Raw genomic sequence first — 21,502 nt, 5'->3', positions numbered from 1 at the left:
TAAACGCAGAATGAAAGATTACGTTACTAGAGAGGGCCGAAAGTCCCTGAGAACTTCTATAATGTTTATTTAAATTAGTTACAGGTGTGAAAAAATAAGAGAAAATTTAGTGTGACATTTAATATAAAATATCTCATTCAAAATAAACTTTTCATTTATTCTACGGGACTTTCGGCCCTCGGTAATAATATAGTCTTTCATTCGGCGTTTAAATTTTTCAAAAATATTTATTGGTTTTTTAGGATTCGAAAAAAATGAACACAATATCCGTGGTAATATTTCCCAATCTATCTTTGTCATACAACGCACTCAGTCGAATAGAATATTGTCATCATACTGTCAGTCAGACGGTGACAATCAGTGACAATTTTAAATATTTGACATGGCATCGGGAATATTTTGAGTTGTTGATTAAATAATATTGATATATAGTGTATTTGATAAATAATTGATTTAAGACGTGAAATAAAAAGTTATTTATTGTGTATTATTTGTGGAAGATCCAAGCAAAGAATATATCAGGATAATATTCTGTGATCCAAGTATTTTGTTGTTAAAGATGTTCAAAATGCAAGTGTAAGCATTCCATAGTAACAATATATTATTAAAAAATCACTTAAACACTTTTCCTCTTTTCTCGATTGAGTATTAGTTTTTGTTGTACATATAAATTATTACAATCAGTGAATACATCGTTAGTGAAAAAATTATCAAATTTATTAACTGAATTAATAATTTGCAATTATAAAAATAACAGTTATCCAAGAACATTCAAAAGCCATCTCTTTAAATTAATGATGACATTTTCAAGTAGAATGACATTCTAGTAATGTTTACATATCCATACCAGTGTGAATTTTACTACACGTAATTTGCCGTGTAAAGACAGAAACAATAGGGATACCCGTAAAATATTTGCGAATTATGTACCGATGGCCTTAACACAAACACACATTTTATCCTGCATAGTAAAAAATGAGAATAGCCTCCTGGTTATGGTTCCTAAATATTATAAGTTGTACTGGCTAGTAAATTTCATTTAAAAAAATCTAATATTTTAATCTAGAACCTAAGGGTTAAGCATGTTCTTTGGACAAGTGAAGGTCTCGAACTAAATCATGTAATTCGGCTTGTTAGATGCAATAATGTGCTTTTTCATCGCTTTCGGGAAAATAAGAATCATTCTTTTCTGATACATCATCAGGCTCACTTTTATCACCATACATTTCCAAATCTTTCTCCCAATTTTCTTATATTATAAGAATTTTTAGAATAAACAGCAATATTTGATGCATTCTATAACTCCAAATCCAACATTTCACCTGGCTAGATAATGTACGGTGGACGCCTACGCAGAAATGCGCGGCACTTTAAGAAGAAGATAACTCAAAATATATACGTGGTGGAACATTTTGGTGTTTAAATTCGCATGCAGGACGCTTTAAATTACCCGGTACAGACATTTTAACATCAGTCGCAATTTTTTTTGTTTATTTGTAGACTAGGGTTACTTAAAGTAGATAAAGCTTTGTAAAAAAATTTTCGGTGTAGGCATTGAACAAGGTCAGTGACATAACACATCCCTGTCTGATACCACGCTTAATTGAAATAGGTCCCATAGTTATAGTTCCACAATATTGTGGGTTTTAAGTAGGTATTGTTTAAAAACAACAATATTTCTATTCCAAAATACAATCTTGTATAGAAATTACTTATTAACTAATTGCCGATATGTAATAATAATACCTAAATGTAGCTGATCTATTTAGATTTGTTTTATTTGTTAATGTGTCATAATTCACTAATTTGGTTGTTATTGGTTTTAAAGCTGTACTTAATGACACATATTTCAAAATTAAGAAAAATAATATTGTTAATAAATTCTTTTTTGATATTCTGTTAAAGAATTATTTCGCATCAGAACAATGGGTAACTAAACAAATAATCGATAAGGTTAACGATGAGCGAATTATGGGAACGGATTCAGAAGAAGATCGAATCATAAAAGGAACGGTTTGAATCACCTCACAATATTTAGAAAAATATTATTATTATTTAACCATTTTTTTTATTGTTTTAATAGTCTGGGCTCATTATCGGAGAATAGGCAATTTTTGGGAAAATTTATTTACCAGCAATTTTATTGCTGGAATCGAATCTCATGATTGTATATATTAATAATATAGGTATGCAAACTCCGCAAATAGTGTGCTACTTTTTTTATAAACAAAATGGCGCCCGAAAATCGTGTTTTTTTCAATTATTGCTTTATAACTCCACAGATTTTAACTTTACAACAAAAACACTCAAATAAAAATTCACCACAATTAAATTCTGCATAGAGATATGTTTTCCCCATCTGATCTGACGAAAATTTTCCTCGGAAAACCTCGGGATTTCCCAACAAAATCTTTAATTTTCAAATGAAGTTTTAGGTAAGTAATTATCTACCAATAATTAAATAATTTGGTAACTTAAAAGCCTTCTTGGTTTAGATTATAGTTCCAGTAGCTGGTAAAAATTGAACGAATATTTTAGCAACAATTCAATTGTTAATTAATAATTTACGGACGCAATAAAAATAACCAAAATAATTATGATACACTGATCAAACTTTGAAATCTTATAAAGATGAGATGCCTATTTAACATTTTGTCGACAAAATATAAATTTTTTATTTTTTTGCATAATCTTTAAATGTTTAAAAAATTAGTTATAAACAAATTAACGTTTCTCAAAAAGTTTTTATTATATTCTAATTTTAAAAAATAGTTAAAATGCGTATTTCATATATCTTGAAAATGAATGCTTTAAAACTTTTTTGCAACCATTTGAAAAAAAGTTATGAATCAGCAAAGTAAACATACGATTACTACGTTGTTTATAATTTTTTTAATTCTTTCAAAGCGTAAAAGTGAGTTTAAAGTACAGGCTAGTTATTTACAAAAAATGTCGATTATTAGTTTAATGGTTATATTTTAATTAAAGATTATAAATATATTTTTTTGTAATTTACACGCGCGAAAGTAGACTAATACAGTACTCTAGCTGAAATTTGCACTCGAAGCGACTACCGCCACGCGACGTACACTTAATAAATAAAATTATAGTATTATGTATGCTGCGTGTCAGTCGCTTCGAGTAAACATTTTAGCTCCGGCTTTGTATCAAGCCTACTTTCGCGCTAAAAATTACAAAAATACGTACTTTTAATCTTTGATTAAAATATAACTATTGAACTAATATTTGATATTCTTTGTGAGTAATTAGATTGTACCACAGACTCACTTTTAAGCTTTGAAACAATTAAAACAAATTATAAACAACGGAGAAATCGTATATTTACGTTGCCGTTTCATCACTTTTTTGCAAATGGTTGGAAAAAATTTTTAAAGCATTAATTTTCCAGACCTTTGAAATACGCATTTTACGTATTTTTTAAAATTAGAATATAATAAACAACTTCTGAGAAATGTTGATTTGTTTATAACTATTTTTTTTAAAGATTATGCAAAATAATGAAAAATTTATATTTTGTCGACAAAATATTAAATAGGCATCACATCTTTATAATCTTTGTTTGATCAATGTCTCATGAATATTTTGGTTGTTATTGCGACGGTAAATTGTTAATTAACAATTGAATTGTTGCTAAAATATTCGTTTAATTTTCACCGGCTTCTGCAGTTATAATCTATATTAAGAAAGCTTTTATTCCACCAAGTTATTTAATAATTGATAAATAATTACTTGCCCAAAAAATTTATTTGAACATTCGAGATTTTGTTGGGAAAACCCACATTTTCCGAGGAAAATTTTCGTCGGAGCAAATCGGGAAAACTTGCCTCTATGTAGAATTACATTGGGGTGAATTTTTATTTGAGTGTTTTTGGTGTAAAGTTAAAATCTTCGGAGTTATAGACCAATATTTAAAAAAAACACGATTTGAGGGCGCCATTTTGTTAATAAAAAAAGTAGCACACTAGCTGCATACTCTGCATACCTATATTATTAATATATAGGATCATAATATTTGATTTCAGCAATAAAACTGCTGGTAAATAACCTTTCTTTGCAATTTACTAATTAGACCAGCGTATTATAACTACATTTTTTTTTCAAAATTTAAAGATTATGCAAAAAAACGAAAAATTTATATTTTGTCGATAAAATATTAAATAAGCATCTCATCTTTATTATCTTTATAAGTTTTATCAATGTATCATGATTATTTTGGTTATTATTGCGATCGTAAATTGTTAATTAACAATTTAATTGTTGCTAAAATATTCGTTTACTTTTCACCGGCTTCTGGAATTACAATCTATACCAAGAAAGCTTTGATGTCACTAAGTAATTTAATTATTGATTAATAATTACTTACCTAAAACTTTATTTGAAAATTAGAGTTTTTGTTGGGAAAACCCGTATTTTCCGAGGAAAATTTTCATCGGAGCAAATCGGGAAAAACATATCTCTATGCAGAATTTAATTGCGGTGAATTTTTATTTGGGTGTTTTTGTTGTAAAGTTAAAATTTTCGGAGTTATAGAGCAATAATTGAAAAAAATACGATTTGTTGGCGCCATGTTGTTTATAAAAAAAGTAGCACACTATCTGCGGACTTTGCATACCTACATTATTAATATAAAGGATCTTATATTTCGATTCCAGCAATAAAATTGCTGGTAAATAACTTTTCCATGAATTTTGCTAATTAGCCCATAGTATAAATAATTATTTAATTTCAGACCAATGTCATAAAAAGTAATCGGTTAGTTTAACTATGAACTAATGAGTAAAACCAATCTATACCAGGATGGAATCATTAAAAGAAACGGACTGAATCAGCTCACGCATTTTCCAATGGGATTACCAGGGAAAGAGGCAACGGCCTCGGCTCTGTTGTATTTATTTACAAGAAGACAAAAGACCAGGGGTAAATGGCCGAGCGTCCATATTCTGAGACGTTTGTCACCAAAAATGAAGCTAAGCCGTGTGAATGACAAGGGTCGCCAGGATGGATTCTACGGGGATCATTTAAGCAATTTGAAACGACTTCTCGGGATGAATGATGTCGGGTTGTTTCGGTAAATGATCCAGAATTGAGGCCCTAACATCGGTTTGGGGATTTTCGCTGTACTTCCGGGTTTCTCGTACTGTACTCACAATTCACTCACATTTCCAGGAAAAAGGTAAACTTTTGTGTAAATAAAGTGTTTTATGTAAAGGTGATTTATAAAGATCAACTTTGATTATACAGACTAGGTTGTTCAATAAGTTTTGCAGTTCGATAAAAAAACACAACTTTATGGTTTTAAAGTTGGTTACCTGGAACATAGAGGTAACTGGGCTCTATACTTCTAAATTCCATAATCCAACATCTATACTTCCCGCGAGCATTTTTACAAATGCTCCTATACTACGGCACCAGAGTGCCGAAATCGGTTAACCTTTGAAATACACTATTACGCTACAAACCCTCATTGATTTCGGCACCTATTAAATTATAAGACTTCTATTAAATTTTGGTGTATAAATTTTTATTGCAATTAATATTATTGTAAGTATAGTATATTTATATTCCAATTTATTGCTTGAAAAACAGGATTAGAAATGTCTTTTCTTTTCTGAAAAATGTCTTTCGCAGAGCCAATTAGCCAGACTTGTTTGTGATTGATTGCAGATTCATAGTCATAAATTTCTTATTTCATAACATAACTACTACAATATTATTTTTATAGATACATAGGTACATTTTGTTGCTTTACTTTTATTTTTTTATAATATCCAAATTTTTAATAGAAATGTCTAAACTGCAATAAACCTAGCATATTAAGAATGTGTTTTTTGACCCTAACCCGAGAAACAAATAAAACAAAAATTATAAAAAAGCCATTGAATAAAAAAGAAATAAATATTTTTTATTTTTATTTATTTATAGGTACAGATATAATTACTCGTATACAGTGCGTCCATAAAGTATCGCATAAATTCCTTTGAATTTTGACTTTTGAATTTAATTTATGATATTTAGCATATACATCATAGTAGTGACGTCATCCGTCTGGACGTGATGACGTAATATATATTTTTTTAGAATTTAAAGGAGAATAGGGATCGTGTGCTAGCTCATTTGAAAGGCAATTTAATTCTCTATTCAATAATATAAACATTAACATAATTCTTTTTACAGGGTGTCCAATTTTTTATATTAAATTAATTGACACAAAAAGACAAATGTGCGTAATTTATTCATTTAAAAATACATTTTACTGCTATCATAAAACAGAAATAAAAATTTTTATTTGGCAAATAAACATTGCCTTTCGCTTAAATTAAAGGTTCAAACTGTCAAGAGGGAGGTGGGTGGCAGCTTAAACATTGAATTTAAGCAGAAAGTAATGTTTACATTTGAAATAAACATTTTATTTCTGTTTTCTGACAGCAGTAAAATGTATTTTGAATTAAATAAACTACGCAAAATTTTCTTTTTGTGTCAATCAATTTAATTAAAAAATGTTTTTGAATACCCTGTATAAATAATTATGTTATTGTTTATATTACTAAATAGAGAATTGAATTGCCTTTCAAATAAGCTACCACACGATCTCTATTCTTATTGAAAAAATCATCAATTACGTCATCACGTCCAGACGGATGGCGTCACTAGTATGATATATATGCCAAAAAATCATAAATTAAAATCAAAAATCGACCTGTTTTGATAATTTCTAATAATGTTGTTTATTTAGTTAATAATGAATTTATGTTTGTAGCGTAATAGTGTATGTATTTCAAAAGCTAACCGATTTCGCCATAGGCTCCACGGGCGACAAATTTACGCTAGCAGTAAGGAATAGGAATAGGAATAGGAATAGCCGGACTGAACCGACTACGCATAGTATATGAGCATTGGTAAATATGCTTCCCGCGCTATTATAATACAATGACATGATATCCATTATTTGATTAAAAAATACACCAACGTCGTTGGTGTATTCTTTAATTTGATATGGTATATATTAACATTTATCTTTGGTTTTAACGTAGGTACTACACATGATACTCATGGATTTTAAGAGCTTAAGAGCGACAAGGGATAAAACTCTTTGCACATGGCAAAAGCTCAATTTAAAAATAAAAAATCTTAAACTGAGTCTATACATCTTCATAAACAATTTATAAAAATGCCTAATCAGAACAATATAAATTTATTTCAAGCAACATATTATATCTACACTGACGGGCAAAAAATTTAGATCACTAGATGAATTATACACGTTTTATGAATCGAATTTTCTAAACCTATTGTTCGATTTGAGTGATTTTTTTAGTATCTTATAGCTTTATTATTTAAGAATATCAATGTATGAATATTGTTGCTAGACAGGTAAACATCATTTTATACCGGGTGTCACAATCATACTGTGTTTTTTCCTTAAAGTTCGGAACACACGGAAAATATTGAAATTAAAACTCAATTATAGCCTTAGGCTTTCTTAGTTTATTTTTTGATTCATTTTTTTATGTTAGATAATAAAAAAGTTAAGTACTTTAACAACTAGCCATTTTCTTTATCAATACAGGGTGTTTCTAAATAAGTGCGACAAACTTTATGAGGTAATTCTGCATGAAAAAATAATGACTGTTTGCTTTATAAACATATGTCCACCAATGCTTCGTTTCCGAGATACGAAATGTTGAATTTTGTCTTACAAACTGACAGTTTATTTGTTGCTCTAAAACTGGTTGAAATATGCAAATGAAATTTGGTAGGTTTTAACCCATTCGTGCCGGATAGTCATTCGGCAAGTCGGCTCCTATATACGGATTCGAGCGCTTACCGAGCGACTTCGCGCGGTCTGTTAAAATACAGTATCACACTACAACTAATTAAAGCCAATGTAATAATAACACTAATTTTGGAAATAAAACTATTTTTATTAAATTTATTATTCTACATAGTATGTGAGCAGTGGCGTCGGGTCGGGGGGGCACGGGGGGGCACGTGCCCCCCCAACATTATGCAAAAAAAGAAAAAAATAATATAAATTATCTTTAAATTACGTATATGTATACACTAAAAGTTACGAATGAATAACTAATATAGATCCCCCGTTAGTCTATTTTTCTGTATGCATCTAATTTGATTCTGTGTGTGTAAAGTATGCGCGTGTTACAACTAAATTTACAAGTGCCGGTGAGCCGACTCTGGCCGGTTGCGCCCGAGCTGGAGCAGCCGATCGAAGGCACCCGAGCCCAGCCGACGCCTGGCGGAGGCATATCATACCAGCTCAGTGCGCGTGTGTTGTGTTGTGTAGGTGGTCGCCACGTTTTATTCGTTCAATAAGCTTATTGTTACTAGCTGAGCTGCTATTGTTTGTGTAATTTTTGCGGATGTTCGTTTGTTATCATGTCTAAGAAACAGTCCTCTGTACTAACATTCTTTAAAAAACTTGGAAATTCAAGTGAAAGTGTAAATGAAGATAGACATTTAGCGGGAAGTAGCACTGGAGGTAGCGTTGGTGATGAATCGCCATCTTGTTTACGCCCAGATCGTGATGCTACATTCCAGTGCGAAAGTAGAGATCCTTCATTGGGAGTACAAAGTGCAGATATTGCAAAAGGAGCATTTCAGCCTGTTGATTGTTTTAAGGTAAGCAAGATTCAATCCAAATCGAGGCAGTTCAAAGAATCCTGGTACAGTGAATTTAATTGGGTCGAATATAGCCCCATTACAGACGCTGCATTTTGTTACCCATGCCGACTATTTTGTCAACATAAGTCTGGTCGCGGGGAGGAGTCATTCACTAAACTGGGCATGAACAATTGGAAGAAAGCTTTGGAAAAATTCAGGAAACATGAGAAGAGTGAAATGCATCAAAAATCTAAACAGTTTCTCAATGAGTATAGAAAAGCAGGAAGCACGGTAGCAGATTCGTTGTCCTCGGCACATACTAAAATGGTTGAGATGAATAGGAGGTATTTAAAATTCATAATTGAAAACATCCTATTCCTTGGAAAACAGAATCTTGCCTTAAGAGGACATGATGAGAGTACTGCTTCATTTAACAGGGGGAACTTTATAGAACTGCTAGAACTGAGATCTACTGAAATGGAGGAAGGAATCCAAACATTAATGAAATCCCCAGTCCATTCATACAAAAGTGCCCAGGTACAAAATGAGATAATAGATTGCATAAAAAGTGAAATGCTTCAACAAATTGTCCAAGAGGTGAGTGAGGCTTTGGCCTACTCAATTATTTGTGATGAAACTACGGATATTTAAACCCGTGAACAGCTTAGCATTTGCATTCGATACATTACTAAAATAGATGGACACATTAAAATCAATGAAAGGTTTTTGGGCTTCGTTGATGTGTCAGACACTACTGGTGAAAATTTACATCACACTATTAAACAGTATCTGCAGCAGTTGGGTATAAGCTTAAATAAAATGCACGGCCAGGCATATGATGGAGCTAGTAACATGAGCGGCAAATTCAAAGGTGTTGCCTCAAGGTTCCAAGAAGAAGAGCCTAAAGCTTTGTACACACACTGCCATGCCCACTTGCTTGATCTGGCTGTTCAGAGATTTTGTGAAGAAATAAGACAGCTTCGGAATTGCTTATCCATAGTAAATAACCTGTATAACTTAATTAATGCATCAGCTAACAGGTTTTCAATATTTGAATCAATATGTAAGCAAAGCGGAGAAACAAAAATGAAAAGACTGGTGAGCTTGTCTCGAACTAGATGGACAGTTCGACACAAAGCAATCCATGTAATTCTAGAGCAGCTCCCTGAAGTGTACGAAACTTTGGAAGTTATTGCAAACGATGTATCAAATCGTAAAATTGCAGCCGAAGCTGATGGTCTAGCCAAACATATCAGCATATTTGAATTTGTATCAAAAGTTGAATCAGTCATTGACTGTTTAAAACTGGACAGAAATGATGATGGCTTTATTCAGATGTGGAATGAGTCAGAAGAACAGTGTAACAAATATGGTATGAAAGGTTTGTCAGTTGAAAGGCCTTCACTACCACGCAAACGGAAGATTCCGTAAAAACTTGAAGCTAGTAGTAGCTCTTCAGATGCTGCATTTCATCAATCACCTGAACAGATGTTCAAGACTGACATTTACTTTGCTGCTTTAGACACAGTAATTGTAAACTTGCAATCTCGTTTTTCCAAGAACGATTATGATAAAATCAACTGCATTGCCCAGTTACTATTTAATTGGACCGAAATTGACAACAACGCTGTTATGGCAATCCAAAAGTTTTATAACTTGTCTTTAAGTTTCTCTGCACATTCTTAAGTTTTTTCACTGTTATGCAAAGAACAATTTTGTCAAAACAGACAAAGCAACCACAAGAGTTGGCTGATTTTTTTATTGAGAATGATCTTCAAGCCAGTGCACCAGATGTTTGGCAGCTACTAGAAATATCACTTTCGTGGCCTATCACAACAGCAAGCGCAGAAAGATCGTTTTCTACACTACGAAGGCTAAAGACATTTCTTCGAAGCACCATGACAGAAGACCGCTTAAGTGGGCTTGCCCTGATGTCTATTGAGCAAGAATTGACGTCTGAATACATGAAAGATAAAAAACTAGATCTGTTAGTTGACAGATTTTCAAATCTAGCCGATAGGAGGCTAATGCTTCATTAGAACTAACGAAAATTGGTTCGTTGAAAACCATTACTGTAGTTCTGTTCACCTTAAAACTTTGTCTTGTACACAAATTTGTTTTTGTGTTATAAATGTCCATGCAGTTATGTCTAGAATAGAATAAACTTGTATATTTTGAAATTGAGTCTTTTTACAATCCATCAATATAGTAAAAATTGATTAAAACCAATGTTTAACAAAAATACACATATACTTTACTTTAGTTCTTAAGTGGTAGTTTTCAAAAAAGTTTCCACGGGACCACCACTCCTTCCCCCCCGTAGACCCCGTGCCCCCCCAAATTATTAGGTCACGCTACGCCTATGTATGTGAGTTAAATTAAATTTTATCCATAAAATACCATTTTAAACAAAAATTATTAAATAAAGATAAACAAGATAATTCGGATGGAATTCCCCAGATTATTTTGTGCTTGATATCGTCCCAGTCTCCTAATCTGGGAAATTCCATCCGAATTATTTTGCAAGGGATAGTAAGGTAAAATGTAAACAGCAGCAGAGTAACTTCACCTCCCACACAATCTTATCAGTAAAACATCCAAACAACCTTATCACCAATTAAATTAACTAAACCTAATCTCCTTCTGGACATCACCCACTTTTGGGCGTGGTTTCCCCACTTTTAGATTTGAATAAGGTAATTCAGACGGAACAAAAATACCTGAAATATGATACATATGGTGGTATATGGCGCACGAAAAATCATGATGCACCCGTGTGCATCACCGTACTGAGCGGACAGTCAAGCATGATGCACACGGGTGCATCACCGTACCGAAGTGGTAGTTATTGCGCATTTTTTGCCATACAAATAAGAATTTTATTTTCACCATTGGCGTGCATACGGGTATAAATATTTTAGATACATCCCGTATGCACGCCAATGGTGAATATAAAATTCTTAATTGTATGTCAAAAAATGCGCAATAACTACCTGTTAAAACCTACCAAATTTCATTTGTATATCTCAACCGGTTTTAGAGCAACAAATAAACTGTCAGTTTGTAAGAAAAAGTTCAACATCCCGTATCTCGGAAACGAAGTATTTGTGGACATATGTCTATAAAGAAAATAGTCATTATTTTTTTTATGCAGAATTACCCCATAAAGTCTGTCGCACATATTTAGAAACACCCTGTATTGATGAAGAACATGGCTAGTTGTTAAATTACCTAACTTTTTTATTATCCAACATAAGCAAATGAATCAAAAAAGAAAATGTTAAGAAAGACTAAGGCTACAATTAAGTTTTAATTTCAATATTTTATCTATGATATAATATTCCACAGAGTGTTCCGAACTTTAAGGACAGTATGATTGTTACACCTCGTATAAAGTGAGATTTACATGTCTAGCAACAATATTAACACATTGAGATTCTTAAATAATAAAGCTATAAGATACTAAAAAATCACTTAAATCGGACAACTTCTTCTTCTTCTACGGCACTACAGCCCAAATTGAGCCTTGACCTCCTTTATTTTTTGCCTCCACCCTTGCTTGTCTGTGGCTGCTCTTCTCCATACACGGACTCCTAAAAGGGCTTGTGCGTCGCTGTTTACTGTGTCTTCCCAGCGCTTTCGTGGCTTCCCAACCGGTCTCTTTCCTTGCATTCTAGCATTCAGTGCTCGTTTTGGTAGCCTATTCTCTCCCATTCTTATCACATGTCCGGCCCATTGCAATCTTTGTAATCTAATGAAGTTTGACAGGGGAGTTTCCTTATAAAGTTGATAAAGCTCGTTGTTGTATCGACTTCTGAAGATTCCGTTTTCCCTCACAGGTCCTAGTATTCTCCTAAGTACTTTCCTTTCGAATGTGTCGAGTTTGTTTTTGGATGTTTCTTTCAGCACCCAGGCTTCACTGCCATAGCATGTTATTGGTCGAATTAAGGTTTTATAGATTCTCATCTTTGTATTTCGGTGGACACTTTTAGACCGAAATATATGGGAGAGGGCAAAATAAGCTCTGTTTGCCTGCGTTATTCTCTTCCGTATTTCTCCATCTTCTGATCCGTCGGCATATATTTCTACTCCCAGGTATGTAAACTTTTCAACCGTTTCAATGTCATCTTCATGTATAATGTTTTCTGGGACTATATTTCTTCTCGTCTGAGTCATTATTTTTGTTTTTTGTGTGTTAATTTCCAGACCTAGTATTTTTGTTTGTGTTTTTAATTCTGCATATGTTTCCTGTGCTCCTGTTGATGTTCTACTCATAACATTAATATCATCAGCATAAGCGGCCAGTTGAACCGTTCGGTTGGTCAGTAGATTTCCTCGTCCAGTTTACATTTGCCTAACCGCATACTCCAGTGCCAGGTTAAACAATGTTGGGGCCAGCCCATCTCCCTGTTTTAGTCCCTGCGAAATGTTAAAAAAGTGTGTCCGGTGGCTTTGTATTCGTACACATGCCTGAGTTTTATCCATTGTGGCTTTAATGAGTCTTATTAACTTGTGTGGTATTGCCAATTCAGCCAATATATAGTATAGTTTGTTCCTTTTGACTGAGTCGTATGCCTGTTTGAAGTCTACAAACACGTTGTGAACATCAACATCGTGTTCCCATGCTTTGCTCAAGATCTGTTTCACTGTGAATATTTGATCCAGTGTCGATCTTCCCCGTCGGAAGCCCGTCTGATACTCTCCAATAATATTTTCTGCTAGTGGTTGGAGCCGCTGGTTTATAATATACGTGAGGACTTTATATGCTGTACATAGTAGAGAGATTCCACGGTAGTTTTTGCACTGGAGTTTGTCTTCTTTTTTATAGATCGGGCATACTATACTTTTCTTCCAGTCGTCGGGTATTTTCTCTTCTTGCCATACGTCTTTGATGAGCGCGTGGATGTGACTTGCTAGGTGGTCGCCACCTACCTTATATAGTTCTGCTGGTATTTCATCAACTCCCGGAGCTTTATTGTTTTTCTGGGCCTTAATGGCTTCGAAAACTTCCTCTATGGTTGGAGCTTCTAGTCCATTCTCTTCTACGTAGATCATACCCATTTCATCTTCCATGTCTACTTGAGTTCCAAGTAGTGTCTGAAAATAATGCTTCCAGGTTTCTGTGACTTTCTGTTGGTCACTGATTATTTGCCCACTTTCATCTTTACATAGACTCGTTTGAGGTTTATACCCACTTTTTATCTTTTTTAGGTATTCGTAAGCCCCTCTAATTTCGTTGTTTTTGAAATTTTCTTCCATTTTTTCTATTTGTCCATTTTCATAGGCTCTCTTTTTATTTCTACATGTCTTGTCCGCTTTCCGTCTTGCGACTTCAAATAATGTTCGTCTTTCCCGTGTTCTTCTTGTTATGTACATTTTGTGTGCTTCATTTCTTTTCTCTATTGCTTGTCTGCACTCGTCATCAAACCATGCTGCTCTTCTCTCCCGTTTCTTGTTTCCCAGGGTGGACGCTGCTGCTGTCAGTATTGCTGTTTTGATATTAGTCCATTTGCCTTGTCTAGTTTGTTTGTTCTTTGTTGTCTTTGGTTTCTTTTCCTGTTAACTCTGCATCTAAATTTTGTTTGTACTAAAAGATGGTCTGATCCACAGCATGCTCCTCGTCGTGTTCTCACATCGGAGATACTACTGGCTGCCCTTTTGTCTATCAGCACATGGTCAATTTGATTGGTTGTGGTTCCATCTGGTGAAATCCATGTCATTTTGTGTATGCCTTTATGTGGGAAGCATGTGGAACTTATAACCATGTTTTTACTGGTGGCAAAGTTTATCAAAAACTCCCCATTCTCGCTTGTTTCATTGTGCAGAGAGTGTTTTCCTATTGTGCCATAGAACTGCGGTTCCTTGCCTATTTTAGCATTCATATCACCCATTATAATCTTGATGTCATTTTTTGGCGCATTATCATATACTATCTCCAGCTGTTGGTAAAAGCTTTCCTTTGTATGTTGCTCTTGATCTTCTGTTGGACAGTGAATGTTTATCATTGTTAGGTTGAAGAAGTGAGTGCAAATTCTCAACTTACATATCCTTTCACTGACTGCCTGGAAGTCGATGATTTTTGACTTAAAATCATTATCCACCACAAATGCGACTCCACATTTTTTGCTTCCTCGTTCCTTCCCACTATATATAATTATGTGCGTCTTAGTGTCCCTGACACCTTTCCCCAGCCATCTTGTCTCCTGAGGAGCAGTAATCATGAGCTTATATCTTTTTAGTTCTTGCAGAAGTGCGGTTTGAGCTCCTGGTCTATTTAGCGTCCTCACATTCCAGTTTCCAAATGCATAGTCCATGTTTCGTAGCTTGAGTCGTTTCCGAAAGTTCCGTCCTGTATTCCGAGGCAAATGTTCAGGTTTCGTAACAGTGTGTTTTTTCCGGGAGTGGGTTGTCAGCCCACTGCCCAACCTTCCTCCTTTATTCGGGCTTAGAACCGGCAGTGGTGACTCCTGAGCTACTCGATTCACCCATTTGTCACCACAGGCGGAGTTTAAATCGGACAACAGGTTTAGAAAGTTCGAGGCATCAAACGTATATAATTCATCTAGTGACCTAAATTTTTTGCCCGCCAGTGTATAATTTCGAAATAGGTATAGGTACCAGAATTTAGAAGGGCTACAATATACGCTTCCACGGCTGTTATGACTTTATCATTTGAGGAAAAACGCTTTCCACGCGTTGATTATTTTAGGTATTGAAACAAATGGAAGTCGCTAGGGACCAAATGGACCAAATGGACCAAATGGACTTCTAAAAGGTAGATAAGAAATCGAAATACTCTTAGCCACTAATAAAGTAGACATTCTATTAGTATCTGAGATGCACTTGTTCGTCAGTGCACAATTTAAAATTACCTCGTACAACGCAGTACATCCTGATGCAGAAAGGAACCCAGAGGCGGAGCAGCAATAATAATTAGGAATAACCTAAAACATCATGAACTACCGAAAATCGAAAAAGACTTCCTCCAAGTAGCCTCAATTGGCTTAGAAGACAATTTTGGCCCACTATGCATTTCAGCGGTTTATTGTCCGCCAAATTATAAACTAAACAAGAAAGGATTTGAAACACTTTTTAAATCATTCGGTCCCAGGTTCTTAGCGGGACTACAATTCAAAATACATGAGTTGGGGCTCAAAATTATCTCCACCCTAGGAAGAGCTAAAGTCCTATAAAGAAATACAACTAAAATATCTCTCGACCTACAAACAAACTTACTGTCCAGCCGATCCAAATAGGCTGCCCGATCTGATTATTTTTTTTTTCATATATAAAAGAAAACCAAAAGAATACTTGCACGTAGAACCTAATCAAGACATATAGTCAGATCATTCACCAATTATTGCAGCAACAATAACAAATATATCAGAAAAATGTCCATCTCCAAGACTAACGAATAAAATAACAGACTGGAATATTTTCAAAGAAATCCTACTAGGAAAAATAGACTTAAAAATCCAGAAATTGTCCAGAAAGCGTTTGATAGAATCCAATTAAAAGATGTGATACACCTACTATATGACAAAAATTTACCACTGGATATCATAAAACTGATAGAAAACATATATGTAAGAAATAAAATAGAAATGAAAGTCAATGGAATAATAACAGAACCCATAGAAACAAACACAGGAATCAGGCAAGGAGATTCACTAAGCCCTCTAATGTTTAACATAATGTTGGATGCAATAATAAAATAAGTGAAGAAAAAAGAGGGTACAAAATGGACGATAGAGAGATAAAAATACTCTGTTACGCTGATGATACCGTGTTAGTAGCAGAGTGCGAAGACGACCTACAAAGATTACTCCACGAGTTCAACATTAACGCAAAAGAAATGAATATGAAAATATCAGCCCAAAAACAAAAAGCTTAGTAATTGCCAAAGAACCAATAAGATGCAAATTGGAGTTAGACAATCAAATTATACAACAAGTAATGACTTTCAAATACCTGGGAATTAATCTATTAGACGACAACAATATCGAAGAAGAGGTAAAAGACCAAATAACTAAAGCCAGTAGAACGGCCGGATGCCTAAACGACACAATTTGGAAAAACAATCACCTAAGATTGGAAACAAAGGCCCGAATATATAAGTCAGTTATTAGGCCAGTTATGACTTACACGGCCGAAACAAGATCAGATACAAGCAAAACACGAAGACATCTGGAGACACACACTCAACGAAATGAAGATTTTAATAAGGGTTGCTGGAAAAGGACTACAGGATAGGGTAAGAAGTGAGGAAATCAGACGCATATGTGGGGTACACAATATAAATACCTTGGTAAAGAACAGAAAAGAAAAGTGGAATGAGCACATAAGCAGGATGTATGAATCAAGGATAGTAGAATAGCCATGGAAAAGTCACCGTTATACAGGAGAAGTATAGAACGCCCACGGAAAAGATGGAATGACAACTTAGGGGCAGAATGAAAGGCACCGTTGAAGAAAACAGGCAGTACTGCCTATATAAAAAAGTAGTAGAAGAAGAAGAAAAAACCCAATAAACAACCACAAGATATGGAAATAGGAATAGACTGACAAAACAAATACACGAACAGGCACGGGAATCTACAAAACAAAATTTGGACGAAAATAGTTCCATAAGGATTGTCCAACAATAAAAAGAACAAACATATAAGAAAAACGAACACTTTGTGAAAAATGGCATCAAACTCGTTTACCTCAAGACAAAACAGAATTAAACAGAATGTGTAGAGAAATAAAAGAATTACTAAAACAACATAGCAACGCCAATTTCCAATATTACCTAAAAAATCTAACATCTAACCCATATAGCGATTACTCATTATTTTCCCACAAATAAGCTAAAGCCGCCACCAAAACAAATTCCACTTATCAGAGCAGAAGATTTAAAATGTTTAAAGACAGATCAGGAAAAAGCAGACGCTTTCGCAAGACACCTATAATATAGAAAAGGTATTTCAGCCGCTAACAAACAGAGCAAATGAAGATGACGACATCTGTGAATATTTAAATAGCCCTAATCAAATGAATCTTCCACCCACATGGGCAACACCCAAGAAGTAAAATGTCTAATAAAAGACCTCAATAGAAAGAAGTGACCTGACAAAATCAAATATAGTAAATAACCTACCCAGAAAATGAATAGTAAGTCTAACACAAATCATTAACTTAATACTAATAATAGGCTACTTTCCAGCACAATGGAAGTTGGCAGAAATCATTACGATTAAAAAACCAGAAAAACCTCTCATGAGATTACATCATACCGACCTATTAGCCTATGACCAGTTATGTCCAAAGTCGTAGATAAAATCATTGCAGTTAGACTGATTGTTGATATAGAGAACAACGATATTATACCCAATATACCTTGGAATATTATGCCAACTTAACAACTGTATGGGGTGGTAGAAAAGATACAATCAGCCTTTCAGGAAAAGAGTTTTTGCAATGCCATTTTCCTGGATACTAGTTAAGCATTTGACAAGTTCTGGTATCCAGGATTGCTATTCAAAATGAAGAAAGCAATCTCTCAGCCACTAGTCATACCTCGAGGAAATACTATTTTATGCAAGATACGAAGAAAGTGTGTCTAATATCCACAACATAAATGCTGGGGTCCAAAAGATAACAAAATAGCAATACTCACTGATCAGGTGTAAATAGTAAAATATTATCTGATACTTTCTTCTTCTTAGCCTTTTTTTTTGTCAGTTTTCCGACATAGGCCTCTTCAAACTCCTTCCATCGATCTAAGTCGTGAGCAACATACTTTCTATTTGTACCGGCTATTTTGTTGATACCATCTGTCAATCAGATCTGTGATCTTCCTGTTGGTCGTATACCTTTGTAGAAAGATTAGTTAGAAAATATTATAATATATATAAATTCATCACATAAATGAATTAGAAATCTAATTTGAAAATTTATACGGCAACGCAACTATTATAGTAATAAATCCTATCCTCATTAAGAGATGAGCTCGAAAAGGAGGTACAATATCGCCAAAGCTGTTTAACCTAGTAGACCAGGGCGCATCTGTAAAAATATTAGTACATTTGGATGTTGAGAGGTGACTCATATTTTTTTGCAGAAATTTCTTGAAAATAACTCATATAATAATATTTGAGTTATCAAAATGTCAAAAATTAAGGAAAAATTCGATTTTTTCTATGTTTTTTAATTATAACTTTAAAAGTATTCATTTCCGAGAAAAGTTGTACTGACATAAACATTGCGTAATTAAATTTTTTACAATATAATATTAGTTAAAAATTTTAAAAATTGTCACCCTTTTTCCAAAATAGCAATAATTGCGAAAAAAAAACATAAAAAATCAAGTATTCGCATTTTACGTTTTTCAACCATTTATGCTATACCTAGGACCTTCATGTTTCACCCAGAAAAACTTTGTGATATAGTGAAACAATACTGTAAATTTCATTAAGATTGGTGTAATAGATTTTACAAAATAAATTTTGCAATCCAGCTTTCGCAAAAAAATTCATTATTTCAAAATGTTGCTGAACTGAAAATAAACCAGATAGCAAATTTATATTTCTTTTTCGTATAGAAGAATAATGTATCTTTCATTTGCAATTTGGAAAATTAAAATCGGTTAACTACCACAGCGTCAGGATTTTTTTTAAATAAACATTCATTTTTGGTGCTAAGCGCAGGACACAGCTGATACGTTTGCTCTGATTGGGCATTCCAATGACCTTTGATAGTAATTGATAAATTTTAATTTTTAGTACATTTTGATATAAATAAATGCTCAAGGTTTAGAAATGCTCAAGGAACCAGAGAAGCATTATTTGCAGTAAACGTGCTAATACAGAGATGTTTAGATGTAAACCAGGACATCTATGTCTGCTTCCTAGATTATAACAAGGCATTCGATACGGTGAAACACAATCCGTTAATAAAACTACTGAGAAAAAAGAACATCGACACATGGGATATAAGAATAATAAATAATCTGTATTATGAACAAGAAGCTGTCATAAGAATAAATAATTTAAACACCAATAAAATAAAAATCCGAAAGATGCGTTAGACAGGGCTGTGTCTTGTCGCCATCACTATTTAATGCATACTCAGAAAAAATATTCAAAAAGGCATTAGAAGATGAAGTAGCAGGCATAAAAATAAATGGCCTACCCATATGTGAAATTAGATACGCCGATGACACAATACTAATAGGAGAAACTATTACAGATCTACAAAGAATTTTAGATAAGGTTGTTGCAACGAGTGAAGAATTTGGTCTGTCACTAAACATAAAGAAAACGAAATTCATGGTTATATCAAAGCAAAATATTAGAAACATAAATCTACACGTAAATAATAAGACGATAGAACGAGTTCAGAATTATAACTATTTAGGGACAAACATTAGTGAAACAAACGATTATACCAAAGAAATCCGAATTAGAATAGAAAAGGCTAGAAGTACATTCACTAATATGAAACAAATAATATGTAGTAGAGACCTCAGCATAAATCTTAGAAAGCGAGTACTGAAATGTTATGTATTTTCTGTTATTTTGTATGGTGTGGAGACATGGACTCTCAATAAACAATGCCTCAATAGATTGGAAGCATTTGAGATGTGGACGTATCGAATAATGCTGAGAAACTCCTGGACAGACAGAATAACCTAACCAATGAGGAAGTACTAAGGAGAATACAGAACAGCAGGGAGATACTGGATTCCATCAAAATAAGAAAACTTCAATACTTGGGTCATATAACACGTGGTGACAGATCTGAACTCCGAAAATTAATTATTCAGGGAAAGATTCAAGGAAGGCGCAGCATAGGTAGGAGAAAAATATCCTGGCTGAGAAATCTCAGAGAATGGTTTGGATGCAGCTCAACTGAATTCTTTCGGGCTGTAGTGACAATAGTGAGAATAGCAATGATGATTGCCAACCTTCGTCGCGGAGATAACACGTAAATAAGAAGATATAAATAAATAAATTTGTTTATTGCGAAATAAAAACACATACTCTGTCTTTTGAAATAACACTTTTTTTAGCTAAAACTTTCTTTGTTCATATGTTTTAACTTAAAGAATAAAAGTTTATTATTTTTAAACATATGCAATTGTTTAAACAATATTTCACAAACAATAATCAAATTAGTTTGATTTTTGTGGAATTAAAATATTAAAATAAAACAAAATATAGAGTAAGAAAATAATATATTAGATAAAGATTGGAAGAAATTTTGTTGGAAATCAACTTGTGTGAATCGAACATCGCTGTTCTGCGCGTAGCACCAAAAATTAATGTTTATTTAAAAAAATTCCCGACGCCGTGTTAGTTTACCGATTTTAATTTTGCTAATTGCAAATGAAAGGTACAGTACTCTTCTATAAGTAAAAGAAATTTCAACTTGCTATCTGCTTTATTTTCAGTCCTGCAATATTTTGAAAAAATGAATTTTTTTTGCGAAAGCTGAATTGCAAAATTTATTTTGCAAAATCTATTGTACCGATCTTAACGAAATTTACAGTATGGTTTTATTATATCATAAAGTTTTCACCCGTGTTGGGCTGCCCCCCCCCCACTTGCAAAAATTAAAAAACAAATAGCCCTGATTTATGAGCTATTTATGAGCTCTCATATTCCGCAAACTAAAAATTTTGAGCTCGTTCCACTGAGCAGGAATTTAATACCCTAGTGGGGGGGGGCTGAGTCAGCCCCCTATTAAAAATAGGAATATTGAATCGGTTTTTGCGGCAGAATTACGAGCTATTTATGAGCTCTTGAAATTATATAGTTTCGATTTTTGAGCTCATCCCCTTCACCCCCAAACAACCCTTGAATTGATTTAACTTAAG

This window comes from Diabrotica virgifera, chromosome 1 (genome assembly GCF_917563875.1).
Source record: "Diabrotica virgifera virgifera chromosome 1, PGI_DIABVI_V3a".
Classification (NCBI taxonomy): Eukaryota; Metazoa; Arthropoda; class Insecta; order Coleoptera; family Chrysomelidae; genus Diabrotica; species Diabrotica virgifera.
Note: the sequence above shows the minus strand (reverse complement) of the source record.